This window comes from Dermacentor andersoni, chromosome 2 (genome assembly GCF_023375885.2).
Source record: "Dermacentor andersoni chromosome 2, qqDerAnde1_hic_scaffold, whole genome shotgun sequence".
NCBI lineage: Eukaryota > Metazoa > Arthropoda > Arachnida > Ixodida > Ixodidae > Dermacentor > Dermacentor andersoni.
The window spans coordinates 189,445,365-189,463,929 of NC_092815.1; the positions used below are offsets into that span (position 1 = coordinate 189,445,365).

The 18,565-nt window shown below is 44.4% G+C and overlaps 1 protein-coding gene across 1 annotated transcript in view; it reads right to left on the minus strand.

Annotated features, from left to right (window-relative positions):
- The window catches only part of LOC126540311 (pancreas transcription factor 1 subunit alpha-like), a 36,285-nt gene extending 18,220 nt beyond the window's left edge, over positions 1–18,065 (minus strand). The window contains exon 1 of the mRNA XM_050187108.2: positions 17,757–18,065. The gene's annotated coding sequence lies outside the window, so the exon portion shown is untranslated. The remainder of the gene's footprint in view (positions 1–17,756) is intronic.
- Between the last annotated feature and the right edge of the window lie 500 nt (positions 18,066–18,565).

Below are 18,565 nucleotides of genomic sequence, written 5' to 3' on the forward strand. Positions count from 1 at the left end.
ACTTGCTGCGCGGCTCGCACTGGGAAATCCCACGATGAACAGGACACCGTGACCCACTACCAAAATTGGAATCAGGCAGATGAAAGCGGATTAAGACCGATTAAATTGAATTAAGGTAGAATAAGGTTGGTACAAATTAGAGTAAGGTGGATTAAGGTTGGTGCAAATTAGAACTAAGTTGATTAAGGTGTAGTTTCAATTTTAGGTGATTAGTAAGACGAGTTCTCATGCTCTCGCATTCAAATCACGTGTGTTTAGAAAAAGTTTATTTCGACAAGAGACGATACGAACACTGAGTCATAATCTCGACACAATTCCACCGGGACGATAACATGTAAGAAGCGAAACACAGCACGTTTTCAACGTAAGTAATGTCCGAGTTCTCACGCACTAACATATAAACGTAATCACATATCAGTTACAGTCCATTTATTGCAAATGGATCAGCTACGAAAGTGCATAACGCTTCCACTGCTATATGGACGCGCAACCCGTTGCAGGTATTCAGCTCTCCGTTACTCAAAATATTGTGATAGGAGTTTGGATTTAATTTACCTTAAACACTAACTTTAATGCATTCGGTACATTATGCGAGTTTCTCTTAATTCGTAAGCAGTCTTTGGTGAGCTCCCCGTCCTGTTAAGTGAAAAGTGTAATGCCTTGGATATGCGCAAAAATGCGTAACTTTTAAAGTTAAGACATTTAATAGCGTCAAGCTGCTGCGACAGCTTTTTGCCCAGGTGTTTCTCCAGTTCATTTTGTTTCTGGTAAATAAAATTGATCGACTGGTTGATTGATCGACTGATTGATTGATTGATTGATTGATTGATTGATTGATTGATTGATTGATTGATTGATTGGTTGAATCGTTATGGTGTAAATTCAGATGATTCGAAGCGTTCAAGCAATAAGGAACAATTTAAAGCAAAAAAATAAAAATAAGAAGAGAATATGAACAGTGATACATTGGATAAAACACGTTGGCGGGCTAGTTGGTTAGAATCCATGGTAGAGTGTATAAGCGCGACTGGACGAGGACGTAGAAAGAAACAGATACACAGACACAGCGCTTATACACTGTTACATTGGACTCCTTAGAAAATGTACGTAGTGATGGGCCAACTGAAATTTGACGGTGGGTCAACTTGAAATTTGGGGTTGTGTCAACTAGAACTTTGGATGTAGGCCAACTTGAAATTTGTGGCTGGGCCAACTTGAAATGTTGTGTAGGCCAAATTAAAATTAGGGGTCGGTAAACTTGAAATTTGGGGGTGCCATATTAAAGTAAGGGGTGGGCCAACATAAAATTGGGTAGCGAGTCAACTTGAAATTTGGGGGTGGGCCAGCTTTAAATTTGAACATGGGCCAACTTAAAATTGGGAGTGGGCCAAATTGAAATCGGGGGGAGCGGGACAGGAATTCGGTTGTGGGCTAACATAAATTAGATGGTGAGCCGACTTGAAATTTGAGGGTGGCGCAACTTAAATTTGGGAGTGGGTCAACTTAAATTTTCGGATGGGCCTACTTCAAAATTTGGACATGGGCCAAGGGAACTTTGGGTGTGGGCAGAATTGAAACTTCAGGGTGGGCCAGCTGTAACTCAGGGGTGGCCCAACTTGAAATTTGGGGTTGGGCCAATTCAAATTTGGTAGTAGGTAAACTTAAACTTAGGGATGGGTCGACTATAAGTTTGGTGGCGGGGGTGGGCGAACTGAAATTTGGGGATGTGTCGACTTACGTATGCGGGAGGGCCTACTTCAATTTCGGGGTGGGCCAACTGGAAATTTGGGTGTGGGCTAACTATACTCCGTTCCATACATAGCAGTCAACGCTGTGGACACTAGGGCCTTTCTGTAGTTGATTCATTCGCACTTGGATGTAGTTCGATATTTTTGACCGTAATTGTGCGCAACTGTTTTGTATATAGGCTCAGTATTGAACGAAACAAGTTTTAAAGCGAAAGCTTTACTGGCCGCCAACTTACGATTTCGCCGTGGCGGTGCTCCGAGGAGGCACATGACGTCACACCACGTTCGTAATCGTTGCATTCGCTTCTGCTCGCTTCGCGAGCTGCGTCGCATGCCTGATAACAATTCGGAGGATTGAAAAGGAGAGCGCGTGCGTGTGCGCCGCAACCACAGTTGAGGCGGCAGTATGGACGGCGACAATTCTGATAAGCAGGAGGAGGCCTGGAATCATCGGAACGAGATGAAGAGGAAACGAATCGCCGAGGAAACAGACGAACAGCGCGCCGAAAAACTGGCTAAACGCCGCAACATAGCTAGACAACCAGACTAACCTGGACTTGCAATCAAGATTAGCCAGGGCTAACCATGCTATGCCTTAGCTTTCGATACGTATATCCTGGCATAGCCGAGCTAAGCCACTGCCAATTTTTAATCATTAGATACAAACACATTGTGATATACGGCTGCTTATATGTTATTGCAATAATTTTCATTTTTGGTGTTTTTTCTGTTCTTTTATTCGCAACCTGTCGCAAGGAGCCTGACGTGTATGCCCGCGCGAGCGAACGCTGTTGGCGAGCAGCGAGGCATTGAAGAAACGCCCAGCGAAGCACAGACGGAGTGCGCGTAGTGATAACTTTTCCTTGCCGTACATCTTGCGTAGCTTCCACAGCGTTGACTGCTACGTATGTAACGGGGTATAGAGATTTTGGGGTACCGCAATGCCCAATTGAACGCTGCCGAGCATCTATTGAGTTATGAACACCTCGAGGGCAAGCGAGCGCGTTGAGACGCTTGGCGGGTTTTCATCGGACCTTACCGAGACGCAGTCAGAACTCGGGCGATTTTTGCTTGCCTGTACAAGGAACGAGCGCATAACATAGCTTTGCGAGAGTGACAGCGAGGGTGACGTGGCATCACGGTGATTCACTCTCCCCTCACGCAACACCTCACGTGCTACTGGGGCAGCTGGCGCTTTCTTGCGATCGCTATGCTCCGTCGAGGCGCGCTCGTGCCCGGCGTTCCGGCTCAATTGGTACCATTGCATTTAAGAGCCTGGATGCGGTGAGAAAATCTGACAATTCTGCACTAAAGCCTAAGCATTCTTTGCCATCGGAAAGGCCATGGGTAGACGCGCATAAGCTACAAAAAGCAAGTAAGCAAAACTAAACAAAAACGAAGTGACAGCTGAAGCACACAATGCTCACGCATTAGTAGACAATTCTCAGAATTTAGGTACCTTTTATTTGATCAGACATTGTAAACAGTGGCGTAGCCGGAAATTTCGTTCGGGGGCGGGGGGGGGGGGCTCACATTGCAGCTCGGCCTCCTCCTAAGAGGAAACATTAGGTCGGATGCTACTATCGAAATACATGTAGAAGAAGAATTCGTTTTTCTCGGCAACCACGGCACCAAATTTGATGAAGTTTGTTGCATTTAAAAGACAAACTGAAATTCTAGTGACTGTTTGTTTTGAATTTTAGATTCAGATCGTCAATGCTTTATTGAAAACTGGCAAAAATCGAAAATTTTCAGAAAGCGAAGCAATGAAGTTTACAACTCTGTAAATCAGCAATGAAAATTGATATCACAATTCTGTGGATTTCACATAATAGTACATATACAGCTGACAAAATTGATATGTTAAACATGAGTCTCACAACATTAAGTATGATGGAAATACGGCTCTTGCAAAACCCTTGTACATAACATAACGAATTCACGTAAGATACAATGGATGGTGCAATGGATGCCGTTTATAGAACCGCGATATCTATTCTTGATGCAGAGCTATTAATTTGTGAACTTCGTCTTTCTATGTTTTTCGAAGTTTCGAATTCTTGAAAATATTTTAAACGAAGTTCCGGCCCAAAATCGAAATTCCGCTTGCAACAGATACTAGAATTTAACTTTTCAGTGGATTCCTGCTCACTGTGGCATCGTCGGCAACAACCTAGCTGACAAGGCTGCCCGGTGTGCCCACGAAGATACCAAGACGCGTCCAACACCTTTGGCGAGGTCGGACGCTGCCAGAGAACTTCGCCAACTTGCGCGTAAGAAGTCCCAAGATCTCTGGATTTCAAGTGGCTTCAATTGCAGATTACGTAAACTGGACCCCACGCTACGGCTACAACTGCCATCTAGCCTTCCCCGCGGCGAAGCAACCTTGTTGTGTCGCTTGTGGCTGGGAGTGGCGTTCACGAACGCATACTCCTACCGTATGGGAATGGCCGAGAGCCCGATGTGCGACTCCTGTGGGTGCGAGGAGACCATCGAGCACCTATTGTGTACCTGCCCTCGCTACGATGTCCAACGCCTCTCTCTGCGGGCAACTTTACGCAGACTGGACTCGAGATGTTTCATCGAGTCAAAGATACTCGGACCGTGGCCACACCCGTCACTGGCTCGAAAAGCGATTCGTGCACTAGTGCGGTACTTGAAGTGCACGGGCTTAACAGACCGTTTATAGTGTCCTTGTGTATGGTGTCGCTTCCACACGTACTCAGTGCTTCCTCTCTCCCTTTCTTCCTCTTTCTATTCCCCTTTCCCCCACCCCCAGTGTAGGGTAGCAAACCGGATGCTGTTCTGGTTGACCTCCCTGCCTTTCCTACCCTTGTTATCTCTCTCTCTCTCTCGCTCTCAAGTGCAACAAATTTCATTAAAAGCGATCCAGGGGTTATCTCAGAAAAGCGTTTCTGCGCTTTACATGTATCTGAATAGACCGCGTCGGAGTTGGGCCCAAGCTAAAGCTTCCTCTTAAACAATTTGCCTAGGTATTAAATACATGAATAATAACTGCATTGCCATTGCCAAAGATGCTGCAAACGAATTCTTGAACGCTACGCACTGTCAATACAAGTAAAATATGTATTTCTTCATAAAATATTATACTCGTATGTGCCAAAAATTGTGCTCAACATAACTGATGTCAATGCTTCCATGTTTTTTGTCTTTTTAATAAGTAAAGAAAATATCACACGAACATTAGAACTACATCAGTTCGAAACCAGCAAAGCACTGCATGCCGCTGAAATGAAAAATGTAAAGGCCATGAAATGAACAAGTTGAGGACAGATATGTTAATTAAACTTTGTCATTCAAGATCCTTGTTTACATTCTTGTACATATGTAACGGCCAGTGAAAAATCTCAATGACGCTGTCATTTGTTCCAATGTATTTCGCAGGAGCAGCTGTCACCGGTCGTATATCGTGAGTAATTGCACCGAAATTATAGTCGCAGCAGAGAGCACGTATAAAAAGCAGGAATTCTGCAGAATATACGAGGGCGAGTCAAATGAAAGTGAGCCAATGGGAATATATGACAAACGGGGTACTATATTTAAAAGTAGCCTCCATGAGCATTCAGACATTTGTCCCATTGACTAACGAGTCGCGTAATTCTTTTCTCATAAAGCTCCTTGGGTTGCTGCTTCAAAACGTCTGCAACTGACTTTCATGTCATCGTCCGAGACGAACCTGGTTCCCTTGAGCTGTTTTTTCGGTTGCCCCAAAATGTGGAAGTCGCAAGGCGACAGATCTGGGCTGCATTTATTTATTTATTTATTTATTTATTTATTTATTTATTTACAAATACTGCTGTCTTAAAATTCAGACATAGCAGGAGTGGGTAAGTACATCAAGATAACATACAATTAACATGTCACATGTAAACGAACATGGATATTGCGGATATTGCAGCGTTTCCCACTTGAACTAAGCCAGTTTTATATTAGCGACATCAGCGACGTGGGGACGGGCATTGTCGTGGAACAAGATCACCCCATTCGTCAATTTTTCACGTAGTTTGTTCTTGATAGCGACACGCAGCCGATCCGGCGTTTCACAATATCGGAAACAATTGATAGTCTCTCAAGATTTAGCAAGTTCTATCAGTAATGGCCCCTGACGATCGAAAAATAAAAGTCAACAACACCTTTCCGGCGGAAATTATGGCGTTTGCTTTCTTTGGGGGTGGTGAATACGAATGTTTCCATTGTACATTGTAAGCTTTGCCGTCGTGTTTCAGGCTCGTAGTAGTGGCGCCATGGTTCGTCCCCGATCACAATTGCAGACAAGAAATTGTCACCCTTATTATGATACCGGATCAGATGAGTAAAGGCAGCGCCGAACTTCTCTGTATTGAGGCGGTGGTTCAAAATCTTGGGCATCCATTGCACACACAAGAGCCGATTACCGAAATGTTCATGAATTATGGCGTGAACGGTGACGGTGAATCGAACCGTGACTGATGTTCACACGCTCTGCCAGTTCATCGATGCTTATCCTCCGTTCTTGTGTCATCAGCTCATCAACCTTTGCAATTTTGTTAGGGGTGATTGCACGATGGCTTTGGCCCGGTCTGGGATCTTCTTGGCAACTTTCACATCCTTCTTTGAACCGTTTGTTCTAACGCGTCACAGTGGCCGATGAAATGCAATGTTCAATGTACACGGCAGCCACGCGGTGACTAATTTCTTTTTGGAAACACCTTCAGCTATCAAAAACCTCACGGCACCACGCTGCTCAACTTCTGGAGCATCCATTACGTCACGCAACTATGTTCAACCCAGTGTATGAGCGCATTAAAGAACATTTATTCTCAAAACTGCGTGCCACTTTTGTATATGAGAGATGCCTGCATGCTACGTGCAGGCCTTGCAGATAATGAACAGAACCCTAATTGTGCGGGGTGGGTAGGCTCACTTTCATTTGACTCGCCCTCGTACATTAGAAATGCGAAGATACAATAGAATATAGAAATGCGATGATACAGCTTGATAAAGGGCAAACAATTGCCACTGGAAACAAAGTTCATTGCACGTATACACATAACCTCGCAACAAGATGTCTAAACATACGTATATGTCTCCAATAAATCTACGTATCCAAGAAAAAGTCACAGTATATAATGGGTCAAACACGGCAAATAAACATGTTGTGCAATCACAGATTCACAGAATCCTAGATCCCGTCCCAATTCCATCCCTCCCCCCGATGTATCGCGCGCGACGGAAGGCGGCGCGCTTGCTCCCCGCTTTTCTCCTTTGCGCACACAAGACTTGAGCCACCATCGTCGGTTCACCCACTCCCCCCACCCCCCACACTCTTTCACTCGCACATACAGCATGCGGCGCGCGGTCACGATGTTATCGCCCTTGGACTTTATGCGGAACATGAGGGCGACGGCAGGAATGCGCCAAGAGTCTCCATATAATTGCTCTCGCAATAATAAGAGTATCCGGCAGCTGAAGCGTCCCAGGGCCCATTACTTTCCGCAAAAGAAGTAACAAAATAGAACTTTCACCATGCGACAATTCGCTGTGCCGCAACGTTTCTTTTTTTTTTTTCCTTTTGTGGGGCGGGGGAACCGTAATGAAAAAAGAAACGCAAAGGAAAGTAGGTTGGTCACAATCGAATGCCTACTTTGCGCAACTAATGTGGCTATTAAAGGAATATCGTAGAAAAGACGAGACGCTTGGTCCACCAAGAACCATGCGCATACTACTCAGTATCCTACACCGGCGAGACAAGACTTTCTGGAGAGGTTGCGCTCAAGCGAACGCGGTGCAATCCGTCGAGTCCCCATAGTGATGGCGGCGAGCGACCATTGTTTCTTTTTCTCGTCTGCTAGCCAGAAAGCGTCCAAAACTCTGCCAGGCGAAAACACACTCGACCAGAGAAAACCAAACGCGCACCGAAGTGCGCCGCGCGGTGGTCGGGGCAACACGAGAAAAACGCATGCGCTGTGGCTGGCTCTGGCAGGCCCCGGGTAGGGCAGCGAGTACAAAAAAATTGAAGAGGCTCAATGTGTCCTCGCGATTAAAAGTCAAAGTAGAAAAAATAAATAAGAACGTAGTTACCTTGGCTGGCTTTATTGTCTTCACTGGATGCTTTGGCGCAGGTGAAAAAAAAAATGTTGATATTTTTTATGTGACATGACGGCACGAATGAACCACCACAATGCTTCGTCTCATCGGGCCTCGCTGCGGGCTTCAGTTCAGTGAAGTGGGGGCCGTAAGTGAAATGTAACGTGGGGGGCAAAATTTAACGCTTTTGCTTGAATTTCAGCGTCGCTAATAATTACTGAACCGTCATTTTCACAGCATTTTCATGCGTTCCGCCAGCCGTGCAGTGGGAAATACCTTATTTCGCGCACCCTTTACAAGGAGGGTGACAGGACAAAGTGTTCTGTCCTGTAGCCTTCTTTCCTTCCTTGTTAATTGTGCGCAAAATAAGGCTTTTTTTATTGCTGAAAGAATGTTTCAGCAAATATTCCAAGCAGCTACCACGCAGTAGGATTCCTGGAACTCCTAAACAAAGCCCTTACATTATATTTACTGAAATTAAAGAGAAGGTTGTGAAGTGGTTCTAACGTTGCTCATGGCTACAGGGCAGGCTGAGTACAAATTGTGTGGGTCACTTGCCGCCGCTGTCATAAATTAGATGTGCAAGAGAACCGGAGCGTCGAACGTGTGTTTTTATGCATGATGCAGTGTTTATCCCGCTTTCTTGACAGCAGTGTAATTGTCACTTTAGTAAAATTCGGAGAAAATGGGGATAACGTTATGGCCAATAGGCACGCGAATTAAAGCTTTATTTAATGATCGAATGCAGCACGCTGTCGTGACAGAACTGCTGCTCTCACCACCGTCGAATTTAGTGAAAATACGGGAAACGCTATGACTCGTGTGTATGCGAAATTCGACATGTGGATATAGGATACTTCTTTTTAAATTCTTCATTAGGTTTTCGAATGCGTTTTACAGTCGTTATCCGCTATGTTTCTTAATGTCCCCAGAAAACTCTGTGTATATAAAACGAGTTCAGATTAGTTGGAAATCTCGAGGCGCCTGCGGCTTCCTCACGTAACTACACGAGTTACTTTGTATTTGGTGCAAGTGCATAGTTATGGGTGATGTGTAGGCAAATATCAAGGTGTGTCGGTTTATTACACAATTTGAGGTAAATGACGAATGCAAGCCCTTCAGTGCATATATATATGCGTGTATTACGAACGGCGCGCAATTTAGCCCACTGACTTGGCTAAACTATAATCTTCACTACTATCAAATTTAATGTAAGATAGAGAGCATTATCACCAGTGTGCTTGAGCGTTTTAATGTGTGTAGATAGATTACAGATACTAGAAAACATCCTTTAGTAGTAGCTTCAAATACTTGTACAGCCGTCATCCTTGGTCCTCCTAGTGTAAAAATTGAAGCTGTGCTAAAGGTTATGCGCGGAGATATGTTAATGTTTCTTAATAACTGTTGCAAATAATTACTGAACTTTAATTTATCTACTATATTCATGGATAATACGACGCGCCCGCACAGTCCTGCGTACACTAAACGAGCCAGCCTCGTTGCCCATAATTCGTGCAAATAGGAGGCAGATTATCACCGATGCGCAGACAACGTTGTAGAGGTGTGCGTTTAATATGCACATTACAGTGAGTACAAATGCAAGCACTCCAGACCGTTATAAACGTGTTTTAAGAACGCCGAATAATTCACGTACCGCTATTCTAAGAAGTATATCAGCCAGTGGGATCAATATGCTGGACATAGGGGAACGTTATGGTTGACGTGCAGGAGAAGTTAACTGTGTACACAGCTTTTGCTAAAAGTTGCTTAGTGAAGTTCTCGAAAGCATTGTATGTGGACAATGCTCTAAACGTATGAGTCACATGCGAGCAACATTTTCCAGTGGGTGTGGCTTAATTACGTGCAAGTCTAATTCTAAACGCAAATAATCGAAACAAATAGCTTTGTTGGTAATTGAGCAATTGAGTAGCAAGGCCGTAACTGTCTGATGTCTTCTGTGTGAGAAATCGCGCGGTGGACTTTATTCACAAATCTTTGTACATCAAATAATTTATTGCCTGGCCTTCGGGCATTTGTCCGCGTGGTAGAGATCGGCATAACAGCGGGTGAGTTCACAAATCGTTTCGTTCGTAATTACATAGTGCGGCTGAGCGGTCACTTCAATTCACTAGGCATATATACAGCACCAGGATTGGCTAGAATTTTCTATTGCGCACAATTCCAGTGTAAGACCGCTTTTTGAATGGAAACTCAGGAAAAAAATTCATAAAGCTTTTTCATTCAAATTCATAGATTTTTCATTCAAATTCATAAAGTGATTTTTCCATTCACCGCTGCCTTCTGTAATACTATGTCCGCCACTACGACTGGCTAGTATCTGCTCTACAGAACATATTTATCGTAAGTCCTTTTCTTTGCGATATCCATTACATGGACACTCCAATCGAATTTTCGCCGTCTTCCGCGTCGCCGTGAGGTTCCGTATGTATTTAGGTATATGCATGCTACACGCCATACCATGCTATATGACATGCTGTGTATGCGGGTTATATTGCCACTACAATATATCCCTAAAGTTCGTCATACCAATTCTTATATTCTAGACAAAATTATTCCTCCGAATTTTGAGAATGGCAGACCACAAACAAGTGCTGTTAAATAAAACAATGGCAGCGCATGTCTTTTATCTTAATTCTTCTCAGACTTAAATAACTAAAGTGAGAAAATATAACAGAGCTCAAATGCGAAAATGATGCCATTTTTTTGCTGCGGTTCTACACAACCTCCGGGATCGGGCCAGGAAAGAGGTTTGAAAAATGCCCTATAGAGGAAAATGGTGGGAAAGTCGCTAAAAGAATACGTTGGCTTTAGTTAATAAACCAAAATGAAATTGTTTCATGGCAGGAGTCAAACAGAGGTCTTCTAGCGCAACAGCTCGTTTTTATTTAGCCAGCTTACGTTTACTTCAATTGATACTGTCACTACAGTTGCCAATACACATTTACACTTCGTGTAATATTCCAACATGTTACTGTTGCATTCACTGCTTCGCCCTTATGCTGAAACGTGATATTCTTTTTTTCTATATGAAGGCTGAGAGCCTCTATCCACCAAAAAGCCCTTACATTAGAATTTCTCGCAACGTCATATGTCCGCCAGTCGTGATGGCGGACATAATTATGGTTAGCGAGGGCAACAAGCCAATGGTAAACAGCACTTTAAAAATAAGAAGGGTTGTGAGTTCGGCCACTGACGACCACCCCAGTCCACGAACCAATGGCGGACGACACTCACGCTAAAGAAGCTCGAGCCAATTTCACAAGGACCCGGGCCTATGTACAAAAAAGATTTTACGCTTGAACTATACATAGAAGCACATTGGTCACGGTGAAGGGGGCCAGCCACTGGAATATAGCACTTAGGAGCAAAAATCCGTCTGAATTCGTCGCGGAACTTTCAAAAAAAAGTTATTCGATGGGCAAACATCATGTTAAGAATGACCGAGGACTCTTGACATGACTTCCTTGCTCTGCATAAAGAGTATTAATAACTGCTTTCCCATCTGTGCTGATAATATAGGCCTTAAGTCTGTGGTGCACAGTCAGCAGCAGAAGCTGTACCTATCATGTCAACACTTACATAAACGCTGCAAGTGTACCTAGATAGTGAAACAGACATCTTGTGATCAAAGAAACCGATGAAGTGAAGCCAGATATACAGCATCAATAATTATCTCCCAGGTGCAGCGGTGCCGTAGAGGTAGAACATCCGCCTCGCGTGCAAGAGGTCCGTGGTTCGAATCCCGGTGCCGCGCAATTTTCCACCGGATTAAAAAAAATCCACGTGTTGATAAAATTGCATAAACAGGCCTGGAGTGTGGCCTGATCCCGGTGACCAGAACCGGTAACGCACTCCCTCACCAGAGCAGGATTGGCCACCCTGGTGCAGTACTTGGCCACAACCTCCTATATGAACACAACAATCAAACCCCGGCCCTCAGTCCCCAGCAGCTGTGAAGCAACTGACCACGGCGGCGGTCAGACCTGTGACGCAGCAGAAGGTGCTAAGAATCTCTGGTTCCGGACAGGCCGCCATTGCAATATGACCCTGCCAACGCTTAATGCTAGAACGTTATCTAGTGAGGCGAGTCTAGCAGTGCTATTGGAGGAATTAGAGGGCAGTAAATGGGATATAATGGGGCTCAGTGAAGTTAGGAGGCCAAAAGAAGGATATACAGTGCTAAAAAGCGAGCACGTCCTATCCTACCCTAGCTTAGCGGAGAGACGAGAACCAGGAGTCGGATTCCTGATTAATAGGAATATAGCTGGTAACATACAGGAATTATATAGCATTAACGAGAGGGTGGCAGGTCTTGTTGTGAAACCTAATAAGAGGTACAAAATGAAGGTTGTACAGGTCTACGCCCTTACATCCAGTCTTGATGGCCAGGAAGTCGAAAGCTCTATGAAGACGTGGAATCGGCGATGGTTAGAGTGCAAACAAAATACACTATACTGATGGGCGACATCAATGCCAAGGTAGGCGCAGGCTGGAGACAAGGCAGTGGGGGAATATGGAATGGGCACTAGGAATAGCAGCGGAGAGTTATTAGTAGAGTTTGCGGAGCAGAATAATATGCGGATAATAAATATCTTCTTCCGCAAGCGGGATAGCCAAAAGTGGACGTGGAGGAGCCCGAACGGCGAGACTAGAAATGAAATAGACCTCATACTCTGCGCTAACCCTGACATCATTCAAGATGTGGACGTGCTCAGCAAGGTGCGCTGCCGTGACCATAGGATGGTAAGAACTCGAATTAGCATAGACCTGAGGAGGGAACGGAAGAAACTGGTACATAAGAAGCCGATCCATGAGTTAGCGGTAAGAGGGAAAATAGAGGAATTCCAGATCAAGCTACAGAAGAGGTATTCGGCTTTAACTCAGGAAGATGTTGAAGCAATGAACGACAATCTTGTGGGGATCATTAAGGACTGAGAGAGAAGTCGGCAGTAACTCCGTTAGACAGGATACAAGTAAGCTATCGCAGGAGACGAAAGATCTGATCAAGCAACGCCAATGTATGAAAGCCTCTAACCCTCCTGCTAGAATAGAACTGGCAGAACTTTCGAAGTTAATCAACAAGCGTAAGACAGCTGACATAAGGAAGGGTAATATGGATAGAATTGAACATGCTCTCAGGAACGGAGGAAGCCTAAAAGCAGTGAAGAAACTAGGAATTGGCAAGAATCAGATGTATGCGTTAAGAGACAGAGCCAGCAATATCATTACTTATATGGATGAGATAGTTCAAGTGGCTGAAGAGTTCTATAGAGATTTATACAGTACCAGTGGCACCCACAACGATAATGGAAGAGAGAATAGTCTAGAGGAATTCGAAATCCCACAGGTAACGCCGGAAGAAGTAAAGAAAGCCTTGGGAGTTATGCATAGGGGGAAGGCCGCTGGGGAGGATCAGGTAGCAGCAGATTTGTTGAAGGATGGTGGGCAGATTGTTCTAGAGAAACTGGCCACCCTGTATAGGCAATGCCTCATGACCTCGAGCGTACCGGAATCTTGGAAGAACGCTAACATAATCCTAATCCATAAGAAAGGGGACGCCAAAGACTTGAAATATTATAGACCGATCACCTTAGTGTCAGTTGCCTACAAACTATTTACTAAGGTAATCGCAAATAGAATCGGGAACACCTTAGACTTCTGTCAAGCAAAGGACCAGGCTACCGACCAGACCGTTAAGGCTACTCAACAATAGACCATATTCACACTATGAATCAGGTGATAGAGAAATGTGCGGAATATAATCAACCCTTATATATAGCTTTCATTGATTACGAGAAAGCGTTTGATTCTGTCGAAACCTCAGCAGTCATGGGGGCATTACGGAATGAGGGTGTAGACGAGCCGTATGTAAAAATACTGAAAGATATTTGTAGCGGCTCCACAGCCACCGTATAGTCCTCCATATAGAAAGCAACAAAATCCTAATAAAAAATTAGTCAGGCTGTGAAGTGCATTGGAGATACGATCTCTCCAATGCTATTCACAGCGTGTTTACAGGAGGTATTCAGAGACCTGGATTGGGAAGAATTGGGGATAAAAGTTAATGGGGAATACCTTAGTAACTTGCGATTCGCTGATGATATTGCCTTGCTTAGTAACCCAGGGGACCAATTGCAATGCATGCTCACTGACCTGGAGAGGCAAAGCAGAAGAGTGGGTCTAAAAATTTATATGCAGAAAACTAAAGTAATGTTTAACAGTCTCGGAAGAGAACAGCAGTTTACGATAGGTAGCGAGGCACTGGAAGTGGTAAGGGAATACATCTACTTAGGGTAGGTAGTGACGGCGGATCCGGATCATGAGACGGAAATAATCAGAAGAATAAGAATGGGCTGGGGTGCGTTTGGCAGGCATTCTCAGATCATGAACAGCAGGTTGCCATTATCCCTCAAGAGAAAAGTGTATAATAGCTGTGTCTTACCAGTACTCACCTACGGGGCAGAAACCTGGAGGCTTACGAAAAGGGCTCTACTTAAATTGAGGACGACGCAACGAGCTATGGAAAGAAGAATGATGGGTGTAACGTTAAGGGATAAGAAAAGAGCAGATTGGGTGAGGGAACAAACGCGACTTAATGACATCTTAGTTGAAATCAAGAAAAAGAAATGGGCATGGGCAGGACATGTAATGAGGAGGGAAGATAATGATCATTAAGGCTTACGCACTGGATAACAAGGGAAGGGAAGCGTAGGAGGGGGCGGCAGAAAGTTAGGTGGGCGGATGAGATTAAGAAGTTTTCAGGGACAACATGGCCACAATTAGTACATGACCGGGGTTGTTGGAGAAGTATGGGAGAGGCCTTTGCCCTGCAGTGGGCGTAACCAGGCTGATGATGATGATGAATTATCTGCTGTGCTGGTTTTGCTCTGTGTGCCCAGTGTGTCGGAACAGAGCAAGAACAACGAAATAAAGAAAACGATATTTTTAGCCGGAACAAAAATTTAACCAAATCTTTATTTGTTATTTTGTTTCTCGGTGAAACCGGAATATTTTTGATTGGTTTTAGGTTTAAAGGGAAAGTCGGCCATCCGAAACAACCGACGTCAGGCAGCGTCAGAATTTTCGCGTATCTCAGGCAGGGACAGTGCAAGAGATAGCCGGTCGAGCACTCCACTAATCAAAACCTGCCGCTCGGTGGACTACCGGTCGGCATCGTAGCAAATCCCAGGGCTTGTGCGCTGAAGAGCTTATTGTGTCGTTTTCTTCAGGTGCAACGGTTTGTTACAGAAGTTTCATCGTTCGTTTATGTTGAAGTTGGTTTTGTCGGAACAGCAGTCCCGCATTTCGGCGAGTGCGCTCGATGACGTGCTGCTGCTGAGATCATGCTCAGTGCTTTGAATCAAGGCACTGAGCATGATCTGAGAATTCATAATTCGCTCATTGAGAAAAATAAACACCATGCTTTTTATCTTTACTTTCCTTCGAAAATTTGTGCATGCAAACCAAAACCGTTATGAAGAGTTACGGGGCTTTTTTTTTCCGTTCCGGAGCACCACCGGAATGGAACTTTTTGCAGTGGAATGAAACTAAAACGCGAACGACAAACCATTTTGTTCCGAGACCCAGTTCCAGCATTGGCAAGTATTTATGGAAAGCGGATGGAAAGCGCGAACAGTGTCATCCTTATACATTGTACACTTTATAATTACCACGCTATAATAATGAATGGTCAGCAATATATTATTCCTTGCACTTAAGTACGTGACCCCTCCCATAAAACAAAGCATTTCTGTTAAAAACGATTTGCTGTTATCTAGCACACAAATATATTAATGCCATCCAGAATTTACCCCAATATTGCTGCCTTTTTATCCCTCCTTTCCCGCTCTTTTCAGTGATGCTTCCCTGGAATACCTTGACGCTGAGTTCCTCCAGTGTAGTTCTGTTCACCCGTTTTTCGTGCGTTCGAATATATTCGCAGGAGTCATTCAGTCTTATGCATGTAGTCACAAAAACCTCTTACGCGTGGAATTGCTCGTTAAAGGTCATTTGAACGAATACACATGGTCTAGAGATTACTATTCAAGGCGGCCTGGTAATCGCAGAGACCACTTACGAACGAAAAGCTTTGTGAATTCGGCCCCTGTGTGTGTAAAACGAATTTAGCGTCTCTTCCCGTCTTATTTATCAATTTGCACACGGAGTATTACACGAATAACCATACAAAGCTTTACAGAAGGAATACAGACGACCGAATTATAGTGCTAGTTTGCATGTTTGACAAGCGCACTCCTTAGCCGGGACCAAAGAAAGCAGACAAAATAGAAACGCTAGTTCTGTCCCGTTGAAGGTGTCCACTTGTTAAGCCTGCAAGTCTAAACCAACTTGTCCAGCAACACGTCCTACTAAAAGCACCAGTGCCTGTGTGCCCGCTTAAAAATTAGCGTTACAATTTGGATCAATTTTCTGTTTAAGAAAGCTAATACGCCGTCTTTTAAGGGTGATAGTCTTATAGAAATCATCGACGCGCCTCCGCGTAATGCCTTCCTCCGGTTGGTCGATCAAGAGCTCAGTGCGTCATCACAACATTGCACGGACTAAAATAAATTTTTTTGTTTGTTTTGAGTCAGCTGTTCTAACCACCACGACACAGCACTTATATTACATATTATCATAATCTATGATAGCATATCATCATTTTAGTCACTGCACTATTCCGCACTATGTTTTACGTCGACGGCAGCTTATTCGTGGAGGATTACTTTTGTAAATGTAGCAAGAAACTTATGGTTCCCGAAAAGACTTCTTTGCAGAATCGAGATCTGTCATCAGTTCTTTCTTTTCCCAGTCCATGGAGCCCCGCATTTACATGACTTGTTTCCAACTGTGATGATACAACATAAACACGACTTCATGACGCTTTCTGTTTGTTTCGTTTATCACAGCTCACTTCTTGTATTCTTTACTAGAGCGACCAATAACCAACTCAGGCAGTTCACCCGCGTAGTTCTGTATCAATTTCTTGTCATTTGTCACCGGAAGTGTACGATTTATTGACGCATCACTTACCTGGCGGCTACCCATCCTACCAGAGAGAGCTCCTTAAGGTAAGTTTGTTTTGTTTATTTCTTTCGGTGAATATGTTATCAAGTGTCTCTTATTAGGCATACGTTGCTCTCGGTCGGCAAACACAGCAAAATGATATGGAGAAACAGCTCCAGGGCTGGCCATGTTCTCAGATTTCGCTTAACCTTTAACCGTAGCTTTTTTTTTTTGTGTGTGTGTTTCTTCAAACCTCCTGAAAGGTTTGTTTTCGTGTACTGAGTGCCAATAAATGTACAATTTTCTTTTTGTGTTTGAATTTTAAGAAGCGCATGCTGATTTTTGTGTTAAATCGCAATATTATGCGGCAGTTCCTGTATTTGTGTTTTGCCCACGTTTTCGTTCGCTTATATTAGCAATGGCGATGTGCATTCTCGATTTAAGTTTGCTGAGGTGTCTTGACGCAGACTGTGGAAGTGCTAAATCTATTTCTTTCTCCTTTCTTTAAAAGTGGCTCATTTCCGCGTGCCAGCGACCTATTTTATTACGCATATTAGTATGTGTAGAAACTGGTGACATTTCTCTTGGCAACATTTCCGACAAAATATTAAGTCAATAATCTTGTTCCCATTAAGATTTTTGTTTGCAGATTTGGGAAAAGTGAGACAGTCGAATAACTTATATCAATCCGAAGATTTTCTAGGAGTGAAATCCAATTGGGTCACATTTGAAAACAGAGAACGTCAGAGGCAGCCATTTCAAATATGGCGGAGAGGCAAAAGCCGACGTGTCTTCGCGTTATCTCTTGCTTAACAAATCAAATGCGTATCATTAAGTTCTTTTAAATACTAAGTATAATGAGTGTTCTAAATATGGCACGCTGAAGAACACACTGACCTGTTTTCTCGCAGTCCTTAGCCACACAGGCCGCGGGGATCACATTTCTTCTTTCGTTGCTAATTCTTCCCCGTCGCTGAGCAGAACGACGTCTAAGTTCCAGTTCACGAACATTGAAACGATCGAGAAAAATGGAATCACCGTTCAACGATTTTAAATAAATGTACTCAGCTGCAACACATTCTTCATTATCGTGCCTCCAATTATCCGTCTAGTACCGTCTTTGCCACGATATTCAGAACGCGCCATCACATTTACGGTGGAACGAGGCGAGGCTATTCGCGCAGAATCCAAGTAAGCCTGTCTCGAAAGTATCGACCAAACCGAGCACGGATACGGGCGTGTTTCCGGATGACCGACCATGCCCCGCCCCCACCAAGTGTGACGTCATCGTAGAGGTGGTCCAATCCTGAGTGCGATCCGCGAAACGGCGGATTATCGATCGCGCGCAGGGGGCGGGGATTGCCCGTGTTTTGCTCGGGGGAGGGGGGGGGGATTTGTGCCGTTCCTGTTAACTGGAAGCTCCCCCCTCCTGCTAGAGCGCCGCAGTTGAGACCGAGCGCGAACCTTCATTCGAGGAGAAGGGAAAATATCGGAGCTGGGCACCGCAGATGCGGTCGATCTCAGGAGAGAACGAGCACCTGTCGCCGGGCCGTTTCTTGCGTGCGTCGTGCTGTGGGCTTGGAGAGAGCAGCTTTATGCGCGCGCCGAGTCGATAATGTTGCCTCCACGCCCGCCTCAGGTGTACGTGGACAAAGAAGTAGAGAGGCGGGCGTTGGGGGGAGCGAACATTCTACAATGGCTCTATG